The sequence below is a fragment of the Accipiter gentilis genome, unplaced genomic scaffold (assembly GCF_929443795.1).
Source record: "Accipiter gentilis unplaced genomic scaffold, bAccGen1.1, whole genome shotgun sequence".
Taxonomy (NCBI): domain Eukaryota; kingdom Metazoa; phylum Chordata; class Aves; order Accipitriformes; family Accipitridae; genus Astur; species Astur gentilis.
The window spans coordinates 2,123,588-2,130,770 of NW_026060824.1; the positions used below are offsets into that span (position 1 = coordinate 2,123,588).

At 50.1% G+C, this 7,183-nt stretch overlaps 1 pseudogene; it reads right to left on the minus strand.

Annotated features, from left to right (window-relative positions):
* Positions 1 to 1,450: 1,450 nt before the first annotated feature.
* On the minus strand, positions 1,451 to 2,348 carry LOC126036817 (olfactory receptor 14C36-like; annotated as a pseudogene).
* Positions 2,349 to 7,183: the final 4,835 nt, after the last annotated feature.

The window sequence follows — 7,183 nt, forward strand, 5'->3', positions numbered from 1 at the left end:
CAGCCCCACTGCCCGTACATGGTCCCACAGCCACAATGTGTAGGTGCAGCGCGGGAGAGGGTAGAGTCAGGGGTGGGAAACTTCCCCCCATTGTGAGCCCTATGATGGCCTTCAGAAAACAGTTCCCCCATGACCCTCCTACTTTTGCAGCTACCCAGCACCCAACCCCTGCCTTGCCACAACATTGTCCCGTGTGGAGCTTTGCAGACAGCTCTGCTCCAGGGTCTGCTAGGGTATGGGGAAGGAGCAGGACTGGGCAGGGCTGCCCATTCCCCCAAACCAGCTCTTGGACCACCAGAAAGATGGAAAAGGCCTCACAGCAAAATTCAACTGTAAACCTGGAGTGACCGGCAAGTGCTGGAAATGGCCAAAAAGATATGCTGGGGGTGACAAAAACCCTGAGGCACCTTTCCTGTCTGTCCACACCACCAAGGGCACAGAAAGGCCTCCTCTCCTCTGCACCGGCTGCATGTCTTCCATGCTTTCCACAAGCCCTTCCTCTGCACCAGAAAACGTCGGTGTCAGTCCTCACCCTGCATATTCACACACTACAAGCTATACACTGATATTTTTATCTCCCAGGCACTTTACAGCCCAGCAGAGCTCCCTCTAAAGTCTCGCCACTTCCCTTAACCTCCCTCTGCCCAGTGCAGCCCAGTGTGACATGGCCCCACAGCAGTGCCCACCACAGGGTGCGGCAGAGCTCTGGGCACTCACCCCAACGCCCCAGACCCTCTGAAGGGTAGAGCAGCTCCTCGGGGGTGGAGAGGGGTGAGCTCAGAACATGGGGGCATCCGAGGCACAAAGCCTGAGAAGACCCCCTTGTATGATGGAACTGCTGCAGTGGAGGCCAGCTGTGTCACACAAGTGCCCACTGCCTGTCTTTGCCTGCGGTCACAGGCCTGCCCCACAGCAGGACTCCAGCCATGCTTGAAGAGCACAGAGGTCTTCCACCAACCAAAGGTTTCAGAAGGAAAGCATGGAAGTGGGAAGTCCAAGCGCTGGTGCTCCCTGGCAGTGCTGCTGTGCCGGGACTCCTTTCTTCTTCCTCTCTGGACACGGGCACGGATCGCTGCAGCTGCAGAGAAGGTCTTCGAGGAAGGGTCTCAGAAAAACAAGTCACTGCAGGGCCCTTTATTTTGGTTAAATACACAGAGGGTATGGCTCTTCATTTGCACAGCCTCCAGGTCACAAAAAAGCTGGATATATTGTGAATTAGAAACCAGAAGAAGTAAGACATTTCTTTGTGGAAAGCATTCAGAAAAGTAAAATAAAACAAAACAAACAAAAAAATCCCCAAACCAAAAGAATTAAAGAAGGCATGAAATCCAAAATATTCATAAAAGAAACACCAGAAGGGGCTGGGCCTGTAATGAGATATATTATGAGTAATATGCAAAAGACAACATGTAGTTTATTCCTTCTCAAAGGCACCCAGTGATTAGTTTTCTCAGGGCATCCTTGATCTCATGGTTTCTCATGCTGTAGATGAGGGGGTTCAAGACTGGAGGCACCACTGAGTATAGTAATGCCACCAGCAGGTCCAGGGATGGGGAGGAGATGGAGGGGGGCTTCAGGTAAGCAATCACAGCAGTGCTTACAAACAAGGAGACCACGGCGAGGTGAGGGAGGCAGGTGGAAATGGCTTTGTGCCGGCCCTGCTCAGAGGGGACCCTCAGCACAGCCCTGAAGATCTGCACATAGGACAGCACAATGAAAACAAAACACCCAAATGCAAAACAGATACAAACTGCAAGTACCCCAGCTTCCCTGAGGTAGGCATCTGAGCAGGCGAGCTTGAGGATCCGGGGGATTTCGCAGAAAAACTGGTCCACAGCATTGCCTCGGCAGAGGGGTAGCGAAAATGTATTGGCAGTGTGCAGCACAGCATAGAGGAACCCACTGCCCCAGGCAGCTGCTGCCATGTGGACACAAGCTCTGCTGCCCAGGAGGGTCCCATAGTGCAGGGGTGTGCAGATGGCGATGTAGCGGTCATAAGCCATGACAGTGAGAAGGAAATACTCTGCTGAGATCAAAAAGACAAACAGAAAGACCTGTGCAGCACATCCTGGGTAGGAGATGGCCCTGCTGTCCCAGAAGGAGTTGGCCATAGCTTTGGGGACAGTGGTGGAGATGGAGCCCAGGTCAAGGAGGGAGAGATTGAGGAGGAAGAAGTTCATGGGTGTGTGGAGGCGGTGGTCACAGGCTACGGTGATGATGATGAGGGTGTTGGCCAACAGGGCAGCCAGGTAGAGTCCCAGGAAGAGCCAGAAGTGCAAGAGCTGCAGCTCCCGAATATTAGCAAAAGCCAGGAGGAGGAACTGGGTGATGGAGCTGCTGTTGGACATCTGCTTCCTCTGTGCATGGGGTGCTCTCAAAGTAGAAAAAAGACAGTGAAGAGTCAGGGCATTATTCTCTGAGCAATACCAAAGCCATTTTCCATAGACCCTCCCATTTTTATACACACACAGACCCTTTTCCTTTTCTAGGAGACCTTCCTTCAGGTCTGTGGCTGGAGCCCAGCTTGGTGCTGGCCGAGTATGCAATGAAGAGCAGGGCCTCTGCCCATGGGCTCTTGAAAAGTCAGCCCTGCTCTGCAGCAGTGGGTTCATGGGATCGGTGGGGGAAAGGGCCAGTCTGGTGTCTGACTTTGTCAGCTGAAACCCCTCCTAACACAGAAGAGTTTGTCAGCATCTGCACTCTCAGTGCTAAGGAACCAGGAAGTTAAAAGTAGTTTAAGAGTTCTAGGTTTTTTTACAGCTGCCCACATCACCCCTGGGGAGTTTTCTTTGATCTCGGGAAGCTTCAGCATTTCTGCTGAACTCCGGGAGAACAGCATGGGCCAGGCAACTCAAGAGGATTGCCTGTGGCTTAGTGCAGAGAGAGGGGGAGCTGCTCTGTCCTTCTGTCTAGTTCCCACTTTCACTGTGCTTGCACATTTCTAAGATGGGCGTTAATCACACTCCCATATTTTACCCTGAAAAGCCACCAGACACTGCTAAGGGCAGAGACGTCCACTGCAGACCACCAAATGTCTCCCCATTTCTCAAAGTCTCAGCACCCTGCTTCTAGCTAAGGACACACTGGGCTCATTTCACCAGCCCAAGAGCATTTCCTCAGTCATAGCATCTCTGTGCTTCTCCATGGGGCTTTCAGATCACAGAATGCTGCTAGGAGACAGGTTTGCATCCTGCAGGGCAGCTAACAGCTTGGAAGGACACTCGGAGGTGACAGGCAAGTGACCTGATGTGATGGCATCTCTGTAAGGGAGAATCAGCTCATTCCCCAGCCCCACAGACAGCACTGAGCATAACCCCTCAGATGATAGGAAAGCTGGGACACTTGTTCCCATGGACACAGCTGCATGGGAGGACCCACAAGATCAGTGTGTGACTCTGCAGCTGAAACTCCCACCCCAGAGAACCTGACAGCAGGAACAAGATAACAGTAACACAGACAAGTGGAGAACCAAGGAAAAAAAGCAGTGATTGATTGGTTCAGAGAGGCAAGGGGAAAGGCAGCTGAAGTCTCAGGGAAGAGTAACCCTCGCCTAGTTGTGCATGCCACCTCCCAGACACCAGCACAGCCAGGCAGTTGTTCTCAGTCCCTGTGCTCTACTTCAGGAGGCTCCTATCAGATTTACTGGTCCCTCAGAGTTATAGCTCAGGAGTCTCAGGAACTTATTCAAGCATGAAAAATCCTTCTGCATTTCTCCTGAAAATTCCCAAAAACTAGGACGCAGAAAACACAGACTCTGGAAAGCTCCTTAACTTTATACCAATCCCTGGTTTGTTCTTCCCCTTGAAAAGTGCCCTCGGAAATGTCCTGGGGATGATCTGGAGCTGTGAGCAGACCTGATCCACACACCACCCTCTTGTCAGCAGAATGACCCTGCCCTGCTGCGAGATGCTTCTTCCACCCACAGATTCTCCCCACTCTGCTGTTGGAGTTCCCCAGGCAGGCTGAGTACTTACCCTGACCAGCGGCAGAGTTCCTGCCCTAACACACAGCCCCCTGGCCGCAAGGACCCTGCTCAGAAGGACAGCCCTGGGCACCCCTGGCTGCACACCCACCTTCACACTCTGCAGCCATCCCCGGGTGAAGGCAGCTGACATGCCCTGTCCCTCTGAGGGTGCAGCAGGGAAGTTGTGCTCCAAAGCGCGTCATTTTTCTCTGCTGTGCAGAAACTGTGAGAGTCCTCCTGACAGATCTCATAGGCTGTGGGATTCTCCAGCTTTAGGAAATCATTCCACAAATCACAGCCGCATTGCCCTGCATCAAGACACTTACCCTGTTAAGGGCTGTGAGGTTTTTTTCTCCAGGTCAGCTCTCCTCTCTCCTCCCACCCCACAATGCATTTAACAGCTCTCTCTGCCTCACTTCTCTCACCTCGGTGCCTGTGCTTTGCAGAGGAGCTGCTCCTGGGCAGAGCTGTCTCTCGGCAGTGCTGCCTGCTTACTATGAGCTCCCTCCAGCCCAGGAGCCCAGCCCAGCTCAGCAGCAGAGGACCAGCCCAAGGCAGCCCTTTCTCTGCCCCCTCTGGGCTCCCTCCTGGTGTCCCTGGGTCTCCAGGGGAACCTGCTGGGAAACAGGCTGAAGCAAACACTGGTGTTGCCTACCTCATCTAGGGAGAGACACTTCTTTCCTGAAATAAAATTCTCCTCTCAAAGTTACATGTACATGCCACATTTTTTGGTTGTATTGTTAGACAGGATACCCAGAGAGAGGCAGACAGGGATCTCCTTTACCCCTGCTGAGGGAAGGGATCCATGGGTCAATGGAGGCATCTCATCCTGCATTTCTACTGAGGGTATTTGAAGGAGGTTCAACTCCCTCCCATGCACACCACAAAGCCACAGGAGGTGGGATTCCTCTTGCCTCAGTTCAGGTGTGAGCAAAATGGACACCTGCATGGGAGCTCCTTGTCTCAGCTCCCATCTGAATTAATGGAGAGCAAAGGCAGGAGTCAGGTGTTCAGACAGAAATACCTGGTGACATTTGAACTGCCAGAGATGGTCCAAGATACAAGTAGGTAACAGCAAAGTGTAATGGAGAAGTTCATTGACACAGGGCAACCTCTTGGGAATCCTGTATGATTCTGGTGGGAAATTGCCTTGGCCAAGTGACAGGGCAGCTTATGCCCAACTAAAGGCCAAAAGTACCTTTTCCTACTCCTTATCTTCATGGCACTTGATACAGGTATTCATATGAACGACTGCAGTCAAGTACTGTTGGAGCGGCGGAGGAATGCACATAAGTTGACCCAATATGAGTGATAGAAGTGATTCAACTTTATTTGCATGGATAGCTCATGTTTATACAGTTTGCGATAATTATGCCTACTAGTCCTAATATGATTGGTACATTGCTAATGTTTATTCATTACTAAAGCACACCCACTTGTGATTTGCAGCTATGCGTGTTCTGTAACTTTCTCATGGGGAACTTCTTCAAAAGTTACTTGTGAAGTTATGCCAAGGTCACACCGTCCCTGTCTTTCTCCTGATAACAGCAAGACCAGCTGTTGTTTTTCTCCTGATATCAGTAAGGCCAGCTATTTTCGGCCAACGCCTAATCTTGCTGCTCAAACTGACATTCTTTCACACAGAACTCTGCTCGCACAACTTTTCTATAGACCCATGTCCTTTTTCATCAAGCCAATTCCCAACAATTCCCCCTTTTTTCTTTTTGTGTGAGTAGAGCTTGGTGCGTCAGCTTTGAGACTCCTTTTATCATGCGCCCATACACAATTCTAACTATTACACAGATTAATATCAATATACCCAACCACCGTAAGGCTTCTTTAATCCATGCCATTAGCCATGGTGTTATTCCGCCGAATAGTCATGACATACGGACACGTCGTAATGTGTTCACCATCGGGGAACACAAATGTAATCGGTAGCTGACTTACTAAGGTGGCTTGTGTGCCCCCTATCCCTGCAATACCAAAGTTTGGATTGATCGATGGCCATGATGGAGGCCAAATGCATTGTGAAATAATCATAACATCAGCACCTGTATTGATTGTCATCGGTTTCTTGACAACAACTCCATCGGGCCTTTCCAATTGCACTACCTTTTCTGGTTTACCTCTTGTTGTGTCCATGGCAAAGTATACCTGCGGTTTCCCTGTGGAGCCGAATCCACCATCTCCACGTTGTACTTCACCTGGGTTCGGAACACACGACCTGAATGGAACTAATTGTGCTATTCTGGTACCTTTAAGAATAGAAATAGGAGGGATTAAAACATGAATCATAATTTTCACAGTCCCACAACAATCTGCATCAATAAGCCCTGGGAGCACCAGAATTCCTTCTAGAGCTGTTGAAGATTGCCCCATTAAAAATGCACTAAGTCCAAACCCCAATGGTCCCTTTATGTTGACTGCAGTTTCCACATCCACTCCGGAGCTTCCTGCGGTGGCGGATCTGGTGGTTGCGAGGCTGCCTGAGGGCTGGCAGCTCAAGCCCCTTGCATTCGTGTCATCGCGCGAGGGGCCTTCGCGGTCGGTGTAAAGTTTCTCTTCTTCCTGTATTCTTGGTGGTATGGTTATCTTTCTTACATTTGTTGCAGCACTTACTGTTAACAGTACCTGTACATTTGCTCCTAATGTGTCCACGTTTGCCACAGTTAAAACACTTGTCCAAGGGTGTCTTACTGGCCTTGTGTTTCTTTGTAGCTCCTTGCAGAGCTGTGGCAGCGTAGGCTACTTTCTGTGAGTCCACTGATCAATCCATGTATTCTATCATATCAACGACGTCTGCATTTTTCGGCAAATTACACAATGCTTTGCGTGTCTTTTCAGTAGCATTTTCAAAAGCGAGTATTTTGAACATGTTTTCTTTCATGCCCTCGTTCATGTCAGGGTGGTCATAAATTGTATTCTCCTGTTTCACCTGGGTAAAAGCATGGCTGTACATATTGTCTGGTATGGTAAGAAAAGCTTGATACGCCAAGATCTGTGATTGATGATGAACCTCAGTGATAGGTTGTAACTGAGCGTTCCCTGATGCGAAGGGTCCAGTACCCATCAGCATCTGCGTGTTTACTCCCCATAGGGGATCTGTTTGTTGTTGTGATGTTGCTTGTTCCTTATCAATGCTTCTCCCACTGCCGGAAAAACACTAACATTTGGGCGGGTGTCAAAATCAACTGTGCTAGCTGTTTAATATCTTGA